Here is a 21,488-nt window from a genome sequence, read left to right on the forward strand (position 1 = left end):
GGTTATTCCAGGTCAAATCAAGTTCAGAGGCTGCTGGGCAGGGCAGCCCCTATTCTGGAAGGCCCCGGCCCAGAGGGCAGAGGTGACAGGCGCCGAGTCACCCAGGCACAAGCCCCATACCTGAGATGGGTTCTGACTCATCTTCTCTCCTAGCCCGCACCTGGGGTCCTCAGCCCAAGTCCTGGCAGCAGGAGCCCTTGGAGCAGCCGCAGTTATTCCCAGACCTGAAGCTAGGGGCCTCCCACCAAGGCAGACCCTCAGCCCAACCCAGCCCAGCCAGACCAGTCTACCCCAGAGGGTGACCCGGCCGGGCCTCCTGCCTCCAGACTGGCTCCAGGAGAAGCCCAGGAAGAAGAGCAGCCTTCTCAAGGAGCCGGGCGTGAGCATCCATTTCCCGGAGTGCTGGGGGTAAGAGGGGGGCATGGGGAGGATGCTGGGGAGCCTTGAGGATGGAGGGAGATGAGAAAGCCTCCAGCTGCCCTGCTTAACACTCATCCTACAACTGAAGAAGCCATGAGGAATGGGAGAGGCTGTCCACACCTACACCAACACTGCTGCGTGCCGGCCCCCAGGACATGCTCAGCAGGCAACGTTCCCTCCCCTTCCCCATCCCGCAAACCCGGAGGCACTGGCACGGCCACAGGTGGTGGCACAATTATTTGACTCCCACCTGCCTTCCCAAGGACTGGTCCTTCCTCGCAGACCCGCCAGGATCCCTTAGAAGGTGGGGAGCGGACTCACTTCGGCTGGTTGGTCAAAAGTACCAACAACCTTTTCCAGGGCCGGTCCTCTACCAGTGGCTCCCTGGTCCCTGCCCAGGCCTTCCATGTGGTCATCGCTCTGCTGCTCTTGTCCCCTTGGGGGTTACCTGGTCTCTGCAGTTAAGAGCCTTCACCTGGTGGTGCTGAACTCTTGGTATCCATTCTAGGGGGCTGCCTCTGAGTAGGTCCCAATACATGGGCCAGGTGGGGGGTCAGGAGGCAGGTCTGGGGGACCCTTCATTTGGGATAGGCGGTAGGGTAAGGTGCAGTGGGCTAAGAGGAGCGGAACATTGGCCGGCCCTTCTCCAGTCTCCTCTCTCTGCTTCTGTTCTCTCAGTCACACTGGAAATGGGTCCTTCCCAGGGCGCCCTGCCCCCCCCCCCCCACAGGAGAGCCTGCATCCCAGGAATGCTCTCCTCACACTCCCCTAATTTGACACACGCATCCAGCAGGGAGCAGGGCGGGCAGAGCTGGGGCGGCTCCATCTTCCTCAGGCTTCCGAGCAGCCAGGCTGCCTTGGGATCCAGCAACGCATCGCTGGTGCCCTGAGTCTCTGTCAGGGTCGGTCTAGGAGAGCACACGGGTATAAGGTGTGGCTCCTGCCCTCTAGAGGCCATCAGCCCGGATGGGAGATGAGAGGAGACCAGGGCACATGCCGTTTCCTGCATGCTCCCCTGTGCGCCCTCCTCGTCCGCAGCCCCTGGTGGAGTCCTGCTTACACACCAAGTCCCAGCTCCGGGGCAGCCTCTCAAGCAGGTGTCCCCACACCCCACTGTCACTTCAGTCCTCTGTCCCGACGGCCCCCAGCTCCCAGCTTTCAGTGCACAGTGATGGGACTGTCCCCACAGGCAGTGCCCATTCATCCTGGTAACTGCCACACAGTAGTCGCTCAGTGAACATTTGAAGGAAGAATTGCAGAAATATACCAGAGGCCTTAGAACCAAGAGCTAACATCCTCCAAACTACAGGATCCAGGAACAGAAAAAGAGTTGGAGAGGATGGGACGGTGCAGGGATCCGAGAGGGATGGTTTGAGTAGTAAAATGAGGGAAGCAGGAGCACAGCTTGATCCTAAGTGTGCTCCAGGGAAGACCAGCCTGGCTGGAGCGGGGCCTGGGATGGGCCACGTGGCAGGCGGGGTGAACTCCTTTGTCAGAGGAATGGTGTTCTCTGCACCGCCGGCCCCCAGACATTGGTTTTCTTAGAGAATAGCAGGAGAGGAAGGAATTTGTGGGTTTCAAGGAACCCCAACTTCTCTCTTATGACTGTTTCAAATCTGGCCTGCCGTTCCTTGTCTCAGGGATCTCGGCGATAACAATGGATTCGTTTTCTAAACCACATCTGGTAAGTCAGAGCGTTGAGACCATTCCTCTCCACCCCAGGCCTGGGGTAACTGTGGGAAGGGCGTCTGTGCCTGGAGGACGTTCCGGAGCTGCTCTCTGGGATCTGCTGGGAGCAGGCTCCAGCCTTTCGGACAGCAGAGGGCGCCCAAGCTCCCCACATCCCGGAGCTCGGCCCCTCACATCCCTGCCTCCGCACCCTTCCCTCCACACTCTGCCCTTCCTCCACCGAAGCCCTGGCCCCCGTGGGGTCCAGCCTGGAGGTGTCATGCAGCCTGCTCCCCACACGGCAGCCTGAGTAATTGTTCTCCTGGGCAAGTCTGACTGTCACTCCACTGCCGTCAACCCCTCCTGCGTTCCATGGTGCCCTCGGCTTGCCTCCAACATCAGCAAGTCCGTAAGGGCTGCAGCCCCGGCCCACAGCCGGGCGTCCATCTGTTCTCATCTCTAAGTGCCAGCCAGACACAGCCATTGTCGTCCCCTGTGCTGTGCCGTCCCCTGTCCCAGCACCTCGCCGTCTCCCTGCTGCGCACTCTCTCCTGGCCTTGACTGATTCCTCATGGTTCTTCAAGACTCAGCTTACACGCCTCATCCTCCTGGCAGTCTTCTCCGACCCACCATGGCCGGCTTCTGTGTCCCCACAGCTCCCAGGACATACCTGTGTCCTTGTCCCTCTCGCCCATGCACTAAGGCCCAGAGATGGGCAGAGTCTTTCCTGAGGTCACAGAGCAAGCTCCTGGCAGGCCTGGACAGAGGACCTAGATTTGGACAATGGCTGTTACTTTTGTTGCTTGTAGAAGGCATTGTGTCTGACTACAAACGTCATCAGCTTCCTCTGCGCGCTGGCTGCCTCTTCGTCACGGCCGAGGACCTCTTTCTGGAGAGTCTGGTTGAGTTCCTGAGCTGGAAACCGTACCCCACCGGCATAGTGAGCGCCCAGGCCCCCAGGCTCCTCCGACTCAGGAAGGTGCTGCCTCCGGCTTGGCCAAGAGGATGTTTCCAGCTCTCAGAAACCGTCTTCTGAAGCCCAGGGGCAGGAGGTGGCACCCTCAGCTGATCTGTCCCCCTCCATCCCACCGGAGGTGTGATGCAAAGGGGGATGTCGGCATTCTCGCTGGTCAGCATCATGGGCTGGACGGGACCTCGAGTCACTGAGTCCAATCCCACTTTTATAGTTGGGGAAACCGAGGCCTGGAAAGGGAGAGGGGACAATCTGAGGTCGAGCAGCAAATTCAGGCCCACAGCCTAGAACTGCTGATGGCCCTGTTCAAGGCTCTTTAAATATCGTAGCCCCTGGGGCCCCATTATCTGTGGGCCTCACAGCAGCCTTGCAGAGCTGGCCGAGTCCACTTGGTTACTCCCATTTTATGAGAATGAACGCTGCGGTCCAGAGAGGCTAAGTTGGTGGACCAAAGCCACACAGCAAATCAGAGTGTGATGAGGACTCAAAGCCTGGTCTATAACTCCAAGCCCAGCACTCTTTTTGCCCCATGACGGCCGCCTCTGAAGCGGAAGTGAACCAGCCATTCCACGTGGGCGGCTGCGGCCCCTGAGCCAGGTTCCCATGGTTCTGACCTCGGTGGCTGGCTATTCCTCATCGCCGGCCACCATGCACACACACGTGCACACACACATGCACACACATACACACTTCCCGCCAAATGCTCGTGGCCCTGAGAGATGTCTCAGCTGCGTGGCAGTCATCAACCCAGCTCTTCTCCTCCAGAGCTGTAAGAGACGCCCCTTCTCTGAGCCTCGGTATCCACATCTAAGTGGGGTTGGATGAGAGGACGCTAGGGCCACCTGCAGTTCTACTGGGACCCGCAAGATTCTCCACCCTCAAGTACTCACCAAGAACCCATGGATGCCAGGCGTTGGGCATAGAGCAATGACTGCGACAGCCCTCCCCATGCACACCTGGGAGCTGAAGCACCCATGGCCCCCTGCCAGCTGGGTCTGACCCCTGCCTGTGCCCACGTGGTGGGTGCAGGTGCCCAGCAAGGCCTCGCCCCGTCTCTCCCCCCACTGCTCCCTCCTAGGTCCACAACCAGAGGCTGGAGCTGGCCTTGCTGGGGGCCGCGGCCGTCATAGCTGGTGGGAATGAGCGCCTGTCTGCAGAGGAACTCCCTTCCTGGAGTGACAAGCCCTCAAGAGATGGGGACACAAGGCAACAGAGGGCTCAGAGAGGGGAGTCGGCAGGCAGCAGGTACGGTACCTGAGGGGCACATCTCCCACTCATTCGTCACGTTGCCGAGCATTTGCTAAGTGGGACCACAAAGAAGGCAGCCCACAGTCCAGCAGGGGAGACAGAGCGCAGGGGAGACAATGCCAGTTCAAGGCAAAAAATGCGGGGCCACCAAAGAGAAAACACCGTGGGCACTCAGAGCCACAGGCCACCGCACTCTAAGATTCCCCTGGGGACTTCCGAGCTTTTCAGGGGCCATCCTTCCTCCTACCCTACCGGCTCAGACCTCCTGGAACCTCGCAGCCACTGTGGGAGGCAGGGTCTGCTTTCCCATTTTAAAGAGGAGGAATGTGGCTCAGAAGGGTTAAGCGACTTTCCATGGTCACACAGCAGTAAGTGGCAGAGCTGGGCCACTGCAAAGACCCCTGTGCCCTCCTGCCTCTGAGAGGACAGTGCCAGGGACGGGTTCTGAGGCCCATCACAGATCAGGGATGAGGACGCAGCAGTCACTGGGGACGCTGTGGGCATCACACTTGCTCCCAGGAGGTATTCCGGCTGGGAGGGACCTTGGCTAGTGCCTGGCCCAGCCGCATTGGGGAAGCCATCCCAGTGAGTGACTTTCCCGTGGTCACCAGCACACTGGTAGCAGGTCCCAGCCTGCTGACTCCCACGTGGGCCGCTCCCCAGCTCCCCTCTCAAGAACAGGGAGGTGGAGAAAGTCAGGCGCAGCCCTCACGGAAGCCCTCTGTCTCTCCAGCCTCAGTTTCCCCAACTTCCTGGGGACCTCGAGACTTCAACAAGTGAGCCAGCAGGGAAGCACTTTGTAAATGGCCACTCACTCCACGTATGGGATTGGCAGGGACTGTGGCTTCTCTTTTGCAGAATGATGATTTGTCCCTTGTTCCCAACACACCGTTGGAGCTCAGAGGGCCGTGGGTGAGGCCTCCACCATCCCACGAGGACGTGACTCGAGGCGGCACATGGGGAGCAAAAGCAGCACCGTCAGAATTCACCCCAAGGGCCCTTCTCCCTGGCGCAGAGATGAACCGACTCCCCAGGGGGCAGTTACCTTCTAAAGGGTCAAAGCATGCTGTTGCTAGAACTGTCTGCCCCGTACTGGTGGCCAAGGCGGGGCTGCCCTGTCTCCATTCCCTCAGGCACAAGAGGAGCCTCCAGACGCCCCGCCGTAATGTCCCCCGTAACCCCGCAGCACCTGACTGGGTGGCCAGAGCTGCCTCAGTTGGACCAGGTCCTACCCACCCACCCTGCCGGCTCCGGAGGAGGCCCCTGGGCTGGCACTCTCACCCCCTCCTCCCTCCTTTGTCTGCTTTCTCCAGTCAATGATGGATGCTCAGGGAGCCTGTCCATGTGGGCTGTGAGGGGAGCCAGAGGAGGGGTCCTCAGGGCCAGGGGGTGGGGGGAGGCGTGGCCTTCCCCGGCCTCCACCCCTAAGAGGTCACTGGGGAAACCTGTGCATCTGATGCCCTGGAGTCTGGATGGGGGGCAGCAGGTGCGTGAGTCAGACGGACGCTGTGACCAGTTCTTCCCTCCTAACCGTCAATGGCTGTCTCTGCCTTCCGGGCCTCAGTGTCCCCATCTGTACAATGAGGGGGGCGAGTGGATGCAGGGATCCTGGGGTCTCCCCACTGGAAAGATCTGGATCAGGAACAATTCAGGATTCTGGCTGCGACGGCTGGGGCCAGCAGTGAAACTTCAGCCTCGGGATTCCACACCCACCCGTGCTGAGTCAATGGGGCGTGGGGGGGGCGGGGGGGGACCCGCCTCCCTTATTCCCAGACCTCAGTCGTCCCGGGACAGCCCTCGTGATTTGGGTTGGTTTGTGGCCTGTGCTATAGCCCCTTTATGTTTCCTTAAATTGATTTTTTCTTGCGTGATATTATTTTAGAGGGGTGCTTTGGAACAGCAACAAACAGGAAGCCAATATCTTTCCATAAAAAGAAGCGAAGCACCAAAATCATGGAAATAAAACAAAACTGACTCGCCGCCCCACCTCTGCAATCTCACCTACAACATTTCTGCCCCTTGCTCGCTCTGCTCCTGCCACCACGCCCTCCTCGAGGCTCCACAGACACCCTGGGCACACTGCTGCCTCTGAGCCATCCCCTTGCCCTTCCTCTGCCTGGATGCTCTTCCCCCAGCTATTTGCAGAGCTGGCTCGTTGAATCTTCCCTGGGCCACTGACTCTGAGCCAAGGCTGATGTCATTCAACCCTCCCTGTGGCGTAGGTTCTGTTACCGTCCCCGTTTCACGCAGGCTCAGAGAAGTTAAGCAAGTTGCCCAAGGGCACACAGCTAGTAAGTGGCAGAGCTGGGATGTGGAGCCAGACAATCTGGCTCCAAACCGAAGTGCTGCCTCCTGACGACGCCCAAATGTGGCTGTAGCATGGCCCCTGTCCTCCCGGCCAAGAACAGGAACCCCATCCTCCCACCCGAGCTGTTTCCCATGTGGTCTCACAGGTTTCTGATGGTCTGGGGTAGCAGCCCCCTCTGCATTGTCTTATAAACTCCCTTGTGGGCAGATGCTCTCAGGACCATTTGTCCTCGCTCGGAGCATCCCTGGGGTTCGAGGGTCTTTGAATTCCCCAATCTGCTTTGTCACCTGCCTTGCTGCCACTTTGCACGGTCCCCTCTGGCTTCAGTCGCGGGCCTGCCCAGCCCACCTCTTTTCTCCACCTGTGACCTGCTTCTTCCATGGGTCTCAGGCGGCTTCAGAACAGAGAGTAAGGCAGAATCACCGGGCTCCGAGGAAGCAGCAGCGAGAGCCGAGAGCCACGCACGTGTTTAGGACAAAGACAGTCTTCCCAGAGATGACAGGGCCTGACAGACAGACCCCTGGAGGCCAATTCCGGCTCTGCGGTAGCTCACTCTCCATCTTGACTCAGCCCCTTCCTCTCTCTGGGCCTCAGTTTCCTCATTTGTAAAACAGAACTTTGTTCCAGATTGCTGGTTTGCTTCTGTAAAGGTAGACGTGGCACCTGTTCATATTTTTTTAAAAATCAATAAATAAGGCCAGCCTGGTGGCGTAGGTGGTTAAGTTTGTGCACGCTCCACTTTGACAGCCTAGGGTTCGTGGGTTCAGATCTCAGGCATAGACCTACACACCACTCATCAAGCCATGCAATGGCGGCATCCCACATACAAAATAGAGGAAGATTGGCACAGATGTTAGCTCAGGGCCAATCTTCCTCACGAAAAAAGAAAAAAAAAGACTATCATGGACACACTAATGCAAAAGAAGTTGCAGACAGAGGGGTAGATAGGAGTAGCAAGTATAGAATTATCTTTGACAGGCGTGGAGGGAGATAGTCCACAGACGTCATCGTATTAATGAATTTTATTCCTCTCCAGGAGCTAGCACTGATTGAGTGCTTACTCTCTACCAGCCACCATTCTAAGCACTTTTGTAAGAAGCCACAAAAACAAGTTATTGTTGAAGAAACTCAGGCACAGAGAGGTGAAGTAATTTGCATAATGTCACACAGCAAGAGAGGGGTCGAACCGGGAGTTTCATTTTTTCCGAGGCAGAGCCTGAACTCATTACCAGTCTGCAATCCCGCCTCCATTTGTTGGTTCCTTTACGTCGGAAGTGACAGAGTGGTTTGTCACCATCATGTCTTCGTCCTCCCAGATCTGAGGAGGAAAGGGCTGTGGTGGTCTCTATTTTACAGGGAAAGATGTGGAGGCCGAGCGAGGTTGTGTGTGGCAGAAACAGGACTCAAGCCATCACGTGACCGACTGCCAAGCCCCACCCCTCCCCCTCCTCGACACAGAGCTGAGAAAGGCCTTCCTCAGGGGGCTCTGCTGAGTGAAGGAAACACGGGACAACACAGTAAAATTGGGACCAACCGGGCAGATGTCGTGGGGTCACAGGAGGTGCCAGAACTAGCCTGGACAGGGCGGCCAGGGATGTGCTGGAAGTTGGATGCCTGCACTGAGCCTCAAAGGGCGGAACAGTGTTCCAGGCAGAGGGAACAGCATGGACGAAGGCATAGAAGGAGAGAAGCAGGAAGCAATTATACCTCCAAATACAGGAAGCCCCCTTTACCAAGAACTTCACATCAACAGCCAATGGGTAAGGGGCTGGCCTGGTGGCATAGTGGTTAAGTTCACATGCCCCACTTCAGCGGCCCAGGGTTCACAAGTTGGGATCCCAGGTGTGGACCTGCACACTGTTTATCAAGCCATACTGTGGTGGCATCCCACGTACAAAGTAGAGGAAGATGATTGGCAACAGATATTAGCTCAGGACCAATCTTCCTCGCCACAAAACAAAAAGTCAATGGGTGAGATAAAAATCATTGCTATGGACTGAATGTTGGTGTCCCCTCAAAATTCATATGTTGAAGCCCGAATTCCCTACGTGATGGTGTTGGGAGATGGGGTCTTGGGAGGTAATTCTGTCACAAGAGTGGGGTCCTCATGCCGGGATTAGTGCCCTCGGAAGAGGCCGGGGAGAGCCTGCTTCTCTCTTTGCTCTGGGCCCTGGGGAGATGCAACGAGAAGGCCGCCATCTGCAGCCAGGAGAGGGCCCTCCCTGGACCTGACCACGCCGGACCGTGCTCTCGGCCTTCCAGCCTCTGGAGCTGGGAGAAGGAAACATTTGCTGTTTAAACCCCAGTCCACGGTACTTTTGAGGGCAGCCTGAGCAGACTGAGGCAATCATGGACGGTCAGCGTCATGGAGGGACTCGTCCTTGAAAAGCCCATAAATTACCCCAAAAGTTCAATCATATGGAACAGACCAACAGAGGCAGCCGCGCATGGCTCCCACTCCGAGCATCAGTCCCCAAAGGGGAAGGTGATGGGGGTCCCCTGGCTACTTCGATACTGACTTTTCTCTCCCCGACCAGGAGCAGGGTAGGGGGTGAGGGGGCAGAGGTGAAGAGCTGGACCTCGGGAGGTTAAAGGTCACGTTGGGGGTCCGCTCTGGGTTGGTGTGATGGGCCTGAAGCTCAGGGCAGAGACTGGCAGGAAGTGGCACCTGGCAGCGGCTCAGAGTCTGACTTGGACCAGAGTCACCTGGGGGATATTTAAAATCTGCCGACCGGGGCTGGCCCAGTGGCGCAGTAGTTAAGTTCCCACGTTCCGCTTCTTGGCGGCCCAGGGTTCGCCAGTTCGGATCCCGGGTGCAGACACGGCACCACTTGGCACACCATGCTGTGGTAGGCGTCCCACGTATAAAGTAGAGGAAGATGGGCACGGATGTGAGCTCAGGGCCAGTCTTCCTCAGCAAAAAGAGGAGGATTGGCAGTAGTTAGCTCAGGGCTAATCTTCCTCAAAAACAAAAATCTACCAACCTCCCCCGAGGCCCTACCTCCAGCAGCTCTCAGTGAATCGGTCCAGAGCAGTGGTCCTCAGTGGCAACGTCTGGAGGCATTTTTGTTGTCACAACATGGGGGAGGGTGCTGCTGGCATCTGGTGGGTAGAGGCCAGAGACGCTGCTAAACACCCCACAGTGCACAGGAGAGTCCTTCCCAACAAAGAATCATCCAGCCCCTTGGGCCAAGTTTGGGAAACTCTGTGCTAGGATCAGGCCTGGGCTTCCATAGTGAGCCGGAGGCCCTAGGGAGCCATCGATTTCTGTTCTGGAAAGATCTCTCTGGGACCACGGTATACAAAGTCCAGAGAATTTCCCACCTACATGGGATCCGGCAATTCCTCTGCTGGCTCATCAGCTTGGGTGCAAACCCCTGTGCCTGGCATTCCAGACTCAGGTCATTGGGAGCGTCTTACCTGTTTCATCCCACCAAACAGCAGGGAAAGACCCCTCCCCACCATCAGTACCCCCCACCCCGGCTCTGGCCAGCAGGTCTCACCCTCAGAGAGGTTAAGTGACATGCCCAAGGTGGCACAGCAGGTGGGTGGCAGAGATGGGTCAGGGCTGCGTGTGGCCCCGCTGAGGGTGAGGGACACCGGGCAGGGGCCTCTGTGCCCTGGAGCATCACTGGCCAGCAAGGCCAGAGCCAGCCCACTGAACAGGAGCACAGGAAGATGAAGGACGGAGTGGAGAGAGCGGACGTAAGAAGTGATGGAGGAGAGGTACCGTGGGAAGGAAGGGGCTGCGGGGTGAAGACAGAATTATGGAATTTCCAAATTCATGCCTTCATGCTCCTTGAAACTCTCTCCTCCCAGCCTTGCCTTCCTCGACACAGTTCCTTCAGAACACTCCAGCCATCCTGCTGGCTTCTCTGCTCCCTGGGCATCTCCAGCTAAATGAGCACCGGGCACCTTAAACCGGACGTGGAGTGAAAGTTTACTCTTCTCTGTTTTCACGGTAGCGTGGGCCAGAGGGGTGCTTGGCTCTTTAAAGGTGTGCACGGAATTCACAGAAATGGAAATAGGGGAAGCAGTGAAAAAAGATTGGAGAGCAATGAATGAGGCTGGGGGGAGGAAATTCCGACGGCGAAGCTGCTGGAACAGACTGTATTGGTGGGTCCCAACTGGAACAGATGGCCCGCTCAACATGGGGAATGGGAGGAGGGTTTAAGAAGAGGACTTACAAAGATGAAGGCAGTGTTTAGAAAAGGTGACAAAGATGGGGCAGTACCCCAGGCCACCAATGCCACGGAGCTGTCACCACCCCTAGGCCAGAAGGATCAAGGGGACAGAGCAGTTACCAGAACCCAGATGGGTCGCCCGCCAGGAGCTGTAGCCTTGGGAGGAGGTGTAGCCAATCCTCAGTGACCTGGCAGGAAGGGAATAAATACCCCAGCCTCCCTCTCCTGCTCCCTGGAGAACCCCTTCCAGCGTCTCTCATTGGCTGAAGCCAATAGGAAGCCGGCCAATAGGGAGCCTGCATTTGCAGTTCATCTGCATCACCCACCTCCAGTTCCTGGGCATAGAGCAGGATGGAGACAGTGGGAGAGTGATCCTGGGGGGACACATGGAGAATGTGCAGCACAGACCCTACCACGGTCACCCGGATGTCAGTACACTGGCTGCCCAAGGGGCCTGCAGATCTCTTCCCTTTGCCTCTGTGAAAACCAGCCTCCCCACTCCTGCTCCATTCACTTCTCTCCTGCCTCAGCTGCCCGCACAGCTCTACCGTCACCTTATGTCTTAATCCTTGAGCCTTAACCCAAAGAATCCAGGAATGTCCAAGCCAGCAGGGACTTCAGACATCAGCTAGTCTAGCTCCTCTTTATGCAGCAGAGGAAACTGAGGCCAATGGAAATGACCTGTCTGGGGATTAGAAGGTGACTAAAAGATAGAATTGGAACTAGCCCTCAGGCTGCACGCATGCCGCCATAGGCATCTGTAGGTGCATAGTGACCAAGAAGCAATGTCAGCACCTGGCGAGGCAGGAAAAAGTAGACAAGAGTTTTTAAGGTTTTAGTAGCAGAACTTTTTAAAAGGAAAATGTTTATGTAGATAAAACAGATAAAGGTGGTATTTTATGGTTATAAGTGTATTATACAAGTTCAATTTTATAGCATTTATCTATTACAAAGGGAGTCAATGAGAGCAATGAGAAATTTCAATGAGCACAAAATTTGAAACCAAGGAGTATGGGTAACATCTGTATCCACATTATTTCTGAATTTGATTTGATTACACAGTGTCAAGAAAGGCCTGATGCAAACAGACAAGTAATTGCAAATGACAATGGTCTTTACCAGCTTGCCTGACAATCTCAGGGCACCATTCAATGAAACGGAGTTGGCAGGAGAAATGTGAAGTCAAAGTCAGCACAGAAATGGGATAAACTAGCAGCCCAAGTAAACACATTAGTGGATTCCAACTGTCAAAATCTGGGATAAAATGTATTCTTGAGTGTACCTAATTTCATCACAGTTTTTTAAAAATAGTTACAATCTACATTTTTAAAAAATGAAAATCTAATCAAATGTTGTCAGAGCCTCAACTAAACATCAGCACTCCCTTTTTAAAAAACTCTAGAGTAGGAGGGAAAAGACAGAATTTTCTTTGCTCTGCAATTAGCCTGATGTGTGACGTTTTCCTGGATGGGGGGCCTTCTCCCCCAGCTACAATTTCTCCAACTGTATAATGAATATACTAAATGAAATTAAAAATGAAGCATAGCAAAAAAAAAAAAAATCTGTGGGATGCAGCTAAAGCAGTGCTTAGAGGGAAATGTATAGCCTTAGATGTTTATATTAGGAAAAAAGAGCAGTCTCAAATCTATAAAACGAGTAACTCTCCAGCTTCTCCACTCTGATGACCAGAATAGTCACAGCATCACACAGCCATAGCTCCTGACAGTACCAATCATTCTAGCCCATCACTCTTATCTTACAGATGGGGAAACTGAGACCAGGGAAGGGAGTAACTGGCCCGACATCACACAGAATGTTAGCAGCAGAGTCAAGACGCCAGACCCATTATTGTTTCCCTAAAAAGATCTTGGAGATCAGACGCTAGGGCTTCTCTCTCTGTTTCTTCCTAGGATGACAAAGGGAGGAACCCCCCAACAACTCCTTATTCTTTGTGGACCTTTGTCAGCATCCCTTTAGGTCTCCCAAACACTCCACCTTTGTCCATTTCCTCATGATGGACATGTGGCACTCACATGGTGGGAGACATGAGGCTGGCAAGCGATTAGCAGACACCCATAGAAACTCACAGGCTTTTATAGGGAAGGCAGCCATTTCCACAGATGGCAGGTGGGCATCTGGGAAGGGAGGCCATTTGAGACAAGTCTACAGGACCCAAGGGGTGAGTAGAGTTTCAAGGCTCAGGAGGGCCCTGTCCATCATTCCTGCAACTGGTTTGCATATGGCAGCAAATAAGAAGCTCACGTGTTTGCAGCCAGGAGCCATGCTGGCACTTTGCAGGTAGCATCCCATTTAATCTCACAAGATCCCCTGGGATAGATATTTCTCCCCTTTTTTTTTTTTGTGAGGAAGATTCACCCTGAGCTATCTGTGCCAAGCTTCCTCTACTTTGTATGTGAGATGCCTCCACAGCATGGCTGACGAGTGGAGCAGGTCCATGCCCAGGATCCGAACCTGCGACCCCGGGCCTCAAGAGCAGTGTACACAGAACTTTGACCACTTGGCCAACGGAGCCAGCCCATCCTCTATTTTTAAGATGAAGAAACAGAGGCTTACAGGGGTGAACTGACTTGCTCCGATGTGGGAGTTGAGACGTCAGTGCAGAGGGCTGACCGTCAGGAGACCTCATCGGTACCTCAGAAACACAGCAGGAGCTAAGGACCAAAGGGTCGGATGAGCCAGTGTTCTGCAAACTGGCCTCATCAGAAGGGTCACTTGGGGGGATCTTCAAGGCAGAAATTCCCAGGCCTCTCCCCGGAGAATCTGACTCAGAAGAGCAGCGGGAGGCCTGAGAGTCCGTATTTTTATCAGGCACCCAGCTGATTCTTATGATCAAGCAAGACACCAGATGGAGAAAGGGGAAAGGGCGTGGGTTGAAGATGCAGCTTGTGCGAAGGCTCAGCAGTGGGACCAAACGAGGCGTGTTGGGGGCAGTGAGAGACTGCAGGTTGGGGCCGAGAAGAAGCGATGTTGGGAGAGGTGAGGAGGCCTGGACAGCTGCTAGATGGAGGGCCCCATGGTCAAGGGAAAGCTCAAAGGACCTGGGGTCAAAGTGCTTGGATCCTAGGAGCCTCCCAGCTCTCTTCTCCTGGATTCACTTATAATTTGAGGTGTTTTGAGGTTTTGTTGTGTTTTTTTTTTTAATCTCTCCCATTTTTGCTTAGGGAGGCAAGCCAAGGCAGTGGACTCAACACTGGCTATGGGGTCGGAAGGTGTGGCTTCAAATGTACACCCACCTATTTGCATCTGTCTGACCTGAGCGAACTAGGAGGTGATGCTCCCGGGCCCACAGGCCTCAAGGGATGTCTAGTAATTAACCAGGGGTACGTCCTTGCAGGCACTAGGGAGGTGCTAGCAAGCTGGACAGACAGGTGTGAGCTGTGGAGCTGGTGGCATTGTTAACTAGCCCGGCAGAGCAGGAAGATAAGAGGAGGGGCTGGAAGGGGGCGTATTAAAGCAGGACAAACCAGGTTTTGTAGCCAGCTGTCCTGGATTCAGGTCCCAACTGCACTCTTTATTTAAGCAGGCAAGCTACTTAACCTCTTGGGTCCTCAGTTTCCCCGTGGGTGAAATTATTGGTAAGCATCAGCCTTGGGCAGTCGTCACCCAGTCCAAACCCCTCCCCCACCTGCTCCATTCATTCCCTTTTGCCTGCATTCCCCTCCGTCATCTTCCTAGCCCCAGGCCGAGACTTTAGACGGTTTTAATGTGCATGGTTTTATTCATGAATTGTTTAGTGTGCAAATATTTAATTTACACAAATGGCTCTGTGAGGTCTCCTTCCGTTTCTTGCTCTTCTTTCCCACTCAGCCCGTGTTTAAGATCGATACGTGTTGCTCTCTGTGGACATCCTGTCCTTTGCTTTAATTGCTACAAATTAAACACACATGCACAAACCCGCGTTTTACCAACTACCTCTGCTGGTGATGAAGCTTTACTTTTCAAATGGGAAGACAGAGCCCCGGGACGTGGGGCCTGCCTGTGAATGCTCCACGTCATCCTTGGATCACACATGTCCGGGTATTCCACGCAGAGGGTGTCTGAGATGGCAGGAGCCAGGACCCCAACTCCATCTCCCTCCAGTAAGCTTGAGGCAGCCCAGCCTACAGCCCAGCTGTCCTCAGAAGCCAGTCATCAGTGATGACAACCCAGGATCAGCAACCAGTGATGGTCGTTCCGCCTGAAATGCCAGGGGCACCATGGCAGAGCCCAGAGACGCCACTCTTACAGCCCAAGAACCTGGAGAATGCCCTCCGCAGCAAGAAGGAGCAATTCTTCCAGGGACAGCCAGCCGCCTTGAGACTACATAGGCCCCCTGGTCTCCACAGACCCCCTCCTTTCCAAGGTAGACAGGAAACAGATGCCAATCTCAGCATCCACGTAGTCAGCAGGATTTACGGGGCCAAGGGTATAAGCCAGCAGGACAGTTAGAGGAGGTGAGACAGACCTGCTGGCTTTCCCTGCGTAGTCTCCAGCTCGGGAAAATTACAGGAAAGGCTGCGGCTGCCACCACGTCCTGGAGGCGCCGGCTTGAACCCGGAGTGAGTGGGTGACATCCTCCTAGGGCCACTCTGGGGCAAGGGGTGAGCTTCCCTCTGGTTCCCCTCATCTTTCCTTTGCTATACGTGGCTCTGCCCGTGCACCTGAGAGGGTCGTGGTCAGTGGGAAGGTCAACGAGCGTGGGCAGAGGGCGCCTGTCTGGCTCTGATGTCGGCATAGCAGCTGAGCCGGACGTCTGAATCCCAGGTCCTCTGTTCACGTGCTGGGGGCTCTGAGCTTCCAAAACATGGCTCCCTTACCTTGCAGGTGAGCACTGAATGATACAAGAGGGGAGAGAGCCTGGGAGAAGCTACTCCTCTTGGGTAACACTCAGAGACACAGCGTATGGAAGGCAAGGTCACAGTGCCTCTCTCAGATCAGAGAAGCCTAGGAGGAAGCTGGTCACGCCTTGGGACAAGTGACCACAAACTCAGCCGAGGCTGAGTCAACCCAGTGTTCTGGAAGAAGAAGTTGAAACAATCAGGATGCTTGAAGATGCCGAACAGAGAGGGTAAGGAGCACAGGCGCTGTGCTTGGGCACGGACGAGCTCAGGTGCAGGTTGGAGACCTCGGGCAAGCGACTTAGGCTGCTGAGGCTCACGTCCTGTCTGAATCATGGTGATGAGGGTGTCTGCCTCCCAGTCTTCTGATGGCGAGACAATTCAATGCACAGAGAGGGCTTGGCACCCTCAGAGCCTGGCATCTTGGAGGTACCCAACATTACTAATTAATAAGAACATCTCAAGAAGGAAGACTAGGCTCCATGCCCGAGATGGCCCTAACCCGAGATTTCTAGGGTTCTACAAACCCTTGATGCCCAGCTGCAAATGGGGAGGCCTGGGTCTGCCCCTACTGGCTGGATGAGTTTGGCAAGATGCTCATTCTCTCCAGGCTTTTGCTTCCTTCACTGCCAAGCGAGGGGGTGGATCGGGAGTCTAAGATCCCATTGGGCAGCGATGTCTAGACAAAGATTTGCTCAGCTCAGCCCTTTAAGTTCTTGGGAGACAGACCCCCCCTTCCGGGACCACCAGGGCATTATCTCACCCCTATCCCCACCCACCAGGCCCTGCAGATCGTTATTGGCTGGCTTCATGTCAGCTGTGGGGGTATCCTGGCTGCTGCCCCGAACTTCATGGAGTTTCCCACCTCTTACTGGTACCCACAGGCCAGCAGAGTGCTTCTGAGCACCCTGGAGCCCGCACCCCATAGTGGCCCAGAGATGGGCTTTTGATGAAGCCACGGAGGGCTGGTGGAGGTGAGGCCTCTGCTCTCTCCCTAGGCCCTGGGGGGAGAGTTTGGGTCTGGAAAAAGAGGGTGAAGTTGCAGGATGTAGACCTGTTCCGAACTCCAGGGGAAGATCTTGGTGCACCCCACCTCACACAGGCACGCAGGATGGGAAGGGCCCTGGGAGGGAGCTGGCTGGTGGGCAGTCAGCCAGAAGCTACAGCTGCTTCTCTGGACGTGGGGTGGGGAGGAGGGGAGTGGTGGAGAAGGGCCCGCACCCCATTAGGTTTAGCCAAAGGAAGAAGAAAGGTGAGGCTCCCGGGGCGGGGATGGGGACCCCACATGGTGGCACTCAAGGCACGAAATATAGCCCCCACAGTGGAAAAGGCCCCAGGACTTGGAGTCACAGCCTTGGTTTCCAGACCCAGATCTATCACTTACCAGCCCTGTGATTGGATTCCCTTGTCTTGGCCTTAGTTTCTTCATCTTCGTCTTCAAATTAAGAGACTGGTCCCTCACTCCTCATGCGTGGTCCACAGACCAGCAGCATCACCTTGGATTGTTAGAAACGCAGAGTCTCATGGGGGCCAGCCCCTTGGCTAGGTGGTTAGGTTCCCACACTCCATTTCGGTGGCCTGGGGTTTGTCAGTTCAGATCCTGGGCATAGACCTACACACAGCTCATCAAGCCATGCTGTGGCAGCATCCCACATAGAAGATGACCTACAACTATGATAGACAACTGTGTACTTGGGCTTTGGGGAGAAAAAAAAAAAAGAAGAGGAAGATTGGCAACAGATGTTCACTCAGGGCCAATCTTCCTCACCAAAAAACAAAAGGAAAAGAAAAGAAATGCAGAGTCGGAGCCCCATCCAGACTGGTGGAATCAATCTGCGCTTTAACAAGGGCTCCAGGCTACCTGTGTGCTCAACAAGTTTGAGGCAAACTGGACCACGTACCCAGGAGTCACTAGTAGTCATCTTCTGGAATTCTGTCCTACCAAGCTCGGGAGAGCCTCATGCCCTTCTCTGCTGCCCTGGCCCGTTCCTCCCTGTTATGTGACCACATCGTGATGAGCCCCAGATGTCTACCCTTGGGGTAAGTCCTTCCCAGATGGCGAACTTTCCAGCACACGGGTCTTACTGGGAGGTGGAGCGGCCCCTGGGTTGTCCGGGCCCGTAAATGCTCCTGCCCCTCTGCACAGTTCTTCACCCCAGGAGCAGCCACCTCGATTGTGGCAGCAAATTGCACAATTCTGGGGCAAGTTTCTCAGCCGTCGCCTCTGCCAGCAGGCACAGCGCTTCCTGGAAAACCTCACAGGAAGGTGGGTCCTCGTGGGAGCCTTTGCACAGGATGGCGCCGAGGGGGAGGAGGGATCTTTGCCCTCAAACCTACCTACGTGGGGTCTGGGCTCCTGCCCACTCTCCTCCCCTGGGGGAGCCTCCAAACCTCTGCTAGTCAGACAAACACCCCAGTCCTCCACGCCTTCGATGCCGCCTAGACCTCACCATGGACACCAAGTTGCCCCTGACGGAATAGGCTGCATGCAGAGCCGTATGGCATTCACCTTCCTGGGCCTCCTGGGTCAGAGCTTCGGAGGCTCTGATCACATCTGCAAAGACTCTATTTCCCAATAGGCCCCATACGCATGTACCAGGGTTAGGACTTCAGCAAATCTTTTGTGGGGGACGCAATTCAACCCACAACAGAGGGCAAATCGCTTTTATCTCATTGCCAACTCCGGTGGATTGTGAGGATCGATTAGTGCTGTCTGCCATGGGCACAGGAGGAAGAAGGGGTCACGTGTGCTGCCTGTGCCTCTGTTCCTCTGGCTGGGAAGGCTGACAGCTTCCACGGGCCAGCAGCAGCTCTTGGCCTCTGTGGCCCTTGGGATCCAGCAGTCGGAGGAGAGATGTCTTTCCCACCTTCGGTAATTGGTTCCTAGCCCCCCAGGGCAGGTCATCGGTTTTCCCGGATCAAAAGCCCATGAAGGAAGCCTGTGACTCCCACAGCGTGTGAGGCCAGCACCCTCCCCTACTGGCTGGGTAATGATGGGTGCTCTGGTCGCCTTGGCTGATGAAGATCAGCACAGGGCTGAACCTGGTCAGCTCGGCCTTGGGATGTGTGCCTTCGTGGTGGAGCTGGTGCCAGCAGCCGGTACACCCAGGTGGGTGCCTCGGGCCCAAAGGATGGAGAAAGTCAAGGGCTGGAGAACCAGCACCTGCCCTTTAGCACCATTTAACCCTGGTGACAACTCCCCAGAGATGTCTTATTCCCCCAGTTACCAAAGCGGAAGCCGGGGAACGGGCTTGAGGTACCTTATCCATTAGCTCCAGGTCACATACCACAGCGTCCTTGCGGCAGAACTCAACCCCAGATCTGAGCTCCAGGCTCTGACCACCAGACTCACTTGTCCTACGCTGCCTGGTATAGAGAACGTTTGCCTGGAGAGTCTCCAAGCTGTCGCCTCGACAGTGGGCGCCCCCACAGAATACAGGGTGAGTGATGTCAAGAAGACTGTGAAGCTGAGATACGGGGCTTCATCAGAGAGTCTTGTCGCTTCCCCACTGGAGTCCAGGTCAGAGCTGTGGGATGACGTCACTCCCGTGACATCACTCCCGGATGTGAATGGGGGTGGGAACACAGTGGGGAGGAATTCCATCTGCTCACGTACTAGGGATGGACCAGGAAGGGAGCATGGCTACTCTCCACGGTCGAGTCCAACCCACCAGGCAGGTGCGGGACACAGGACACACGCTGTCCACTGCTGCCCTACAGCCCATGACCCCAGACCTGCCCCCACAGCCTGGGGTCCCTGGACAGCCCCAAGGATCGGCTTCCTGCCCATGACTCCCATGTATCTGAACCTTCACACAGCCCCATCGGTGCTTTCCTTATCAGTAGAGGACACACTGTGCCTCCCAGAGCCCCTGATCGCGACCCTCCTGCACTGCTTCCACCTCCCCAGGCTCTCTCCTCCACCCATCCCCTCCCTCCTCTCTGCTCCACAGATTCAAGGCTCCGAGAGCTGCAGCTCTGACTCTGGTCCTCTCTCTCTCCCCTTTCACAGCCAAGCATCTCTCACCGTCTCCACCTCGTCGCCTTCCACCCTCATCTCAGCCCTCTCGCGGAGGTCACCAGTGACTTACTGCTGAATCCACGAGACGCTTTGCTGTGTATTTTCTAACTTCGCTGTGCTTTTTGCTCTTGGAAGTCAGACTGGCTGAGTGGCTGATCACATGGGACTCAGAACTAGACAGCTGTGTCTGAATCCCGGCTTACACTTGCCAGCTGTGCGTGGTTGGACACGTACCTTAGTTTTTCTGAACCTCAGTTTCATCCTCTGTGAAATGGGGCTAATGATAGTATCTACCTAATAAAACGATGGAGAGTGAAAAGAGCACATAGCAGGCGCCCGGTGGATGACCGATGACTCACCCTCCTCCTAGCCTTCTCCTCTTTTATCTGTCCCCCTTCCGGTTTTTAGCCCAGTCCCTGGTGTGTGGCGCGAGCTTTCCCGGTTGGATCTGCTAACTGACTCCCAGGACCTGGGGCGGCCCCTCCCACTCGGAGCTGGGGCGCAGACTGTGGGGCTTCCTCCTGCTGCTTTCCAAGGGCCCCGGAAGAGCCTCTCTGCGCCGCTGCTATTCTTCTCCATCCTGGAGCTGGGCGTCGCCTCTTCGTCCACCTTCCTGGGTTGCTGGCACCTTCTGCTACACGTGGCCAGTGAGTGGTCAGTGAGGTCTCTGTGGGGCAGAACAGGTACACCCTCACTCTGTCCGCAGGGCCTGGATGGGGTAGGTAAAGGGAGGAGGAACAACGGGAGCAGAGAGGATGGAGATAGGAGACAGAAGCCTGCCCTCCTGCACCCAGTGAGCAGTGGCCCGGGCGAGCCCCACTGCATCCACACTGGGGGGCCCTGTGCAGTGGCCCGGGCGAGCCCCACTGCATCCACACTGGGGGGCCCTGTGCAGTGGCCAGGGCGAGCCCCACTGCATCCACATTGGGGGATGCTTCTCTGAGGACACCATGAAAATAGGAGAGAGGGCTAGGGACGAAGATGTTTACAAAAACTTAAAGCTCAGCCCCGATGTAAAGCCCACTGGGGACAACAGCCATGTGGTGACGCCAGACCCAGGAAGGGGCAGCAGTTGCCACAGAGAGGAAGAGCAGGGGGTGCTGCCTCTGGGTCCTGGCCGAAGCCGGCAGCTCAGCACGTGCTGTAGAGGATGGTTACAACAGTTAGCCTTGCAAGGGGCTTCCACCCGCTCGTTCCCCTGACCCTCAGGACAGGCCTGAGAGTGGCAGGGAAGGGATTGTGACCCATGTCACAGGTGAGGAAAGTGAGGCTCGGAATCGAGGTGAGCTGGTCGAGGTCATGGCCAGCTCCAGCATCCAGGCCTGACCCCTGGGCAGCCTTCTCCCCAGGGACTACTGTGGCTACAGGAGGGATTCAGCCCAAAACACGTGGTCTGAGGACTCAGCCACCGCTGCCTGGTCTGCTGAGAGGGAAACGGGACACAGGGAAGCAGGAACGGAGGACCCAAAGGATGATGGGATTGCATGGGCTTCCGGGCGATCAGAAGGCAGGTAGCCTGGCTGTTCCTTCCTCCCCCGACCCCAGTGCTGAACCCAGCTGAGGATGTGCCCATGGCTGCAGGAGCCCCTCCTGAAGCCCGCCACAGTAGGGATGGCAGCCCCCAGCCTCCGCCTGGGCCCGAAGCACCTGCTGTTCCTGGGAGCTGAGCTCAACATGGCCTCCGAGGACTCTTCTCCAGCACCCGGCCTCTCCGAGGCTCTGCTGATTCCAAAGGCCAGGCTCCTGGCCGCTCAGAGAAGACCCACTGGGGAGGCCCTTGCACAGCCAGGGATGCGGTGGGAGGCCTGGATTAGGGCAAAGCAGTGGG

The sequence above is a fragment of the Equus przewalskii genome, chromosome 11, assembly GCF_037783145.1.
Source record: "Equus przewalskii isolate Varuska chromosome 11, EquPr2, whole genome shotgun sequence".
In the NCBI taxonomy this organism is placed as follows: domain Eukaryota; kingdom Metazoa; phylum Chordata; class Mammalia; order Perissodactyla; family Equidae; genus Equus; species Equus przewalskii.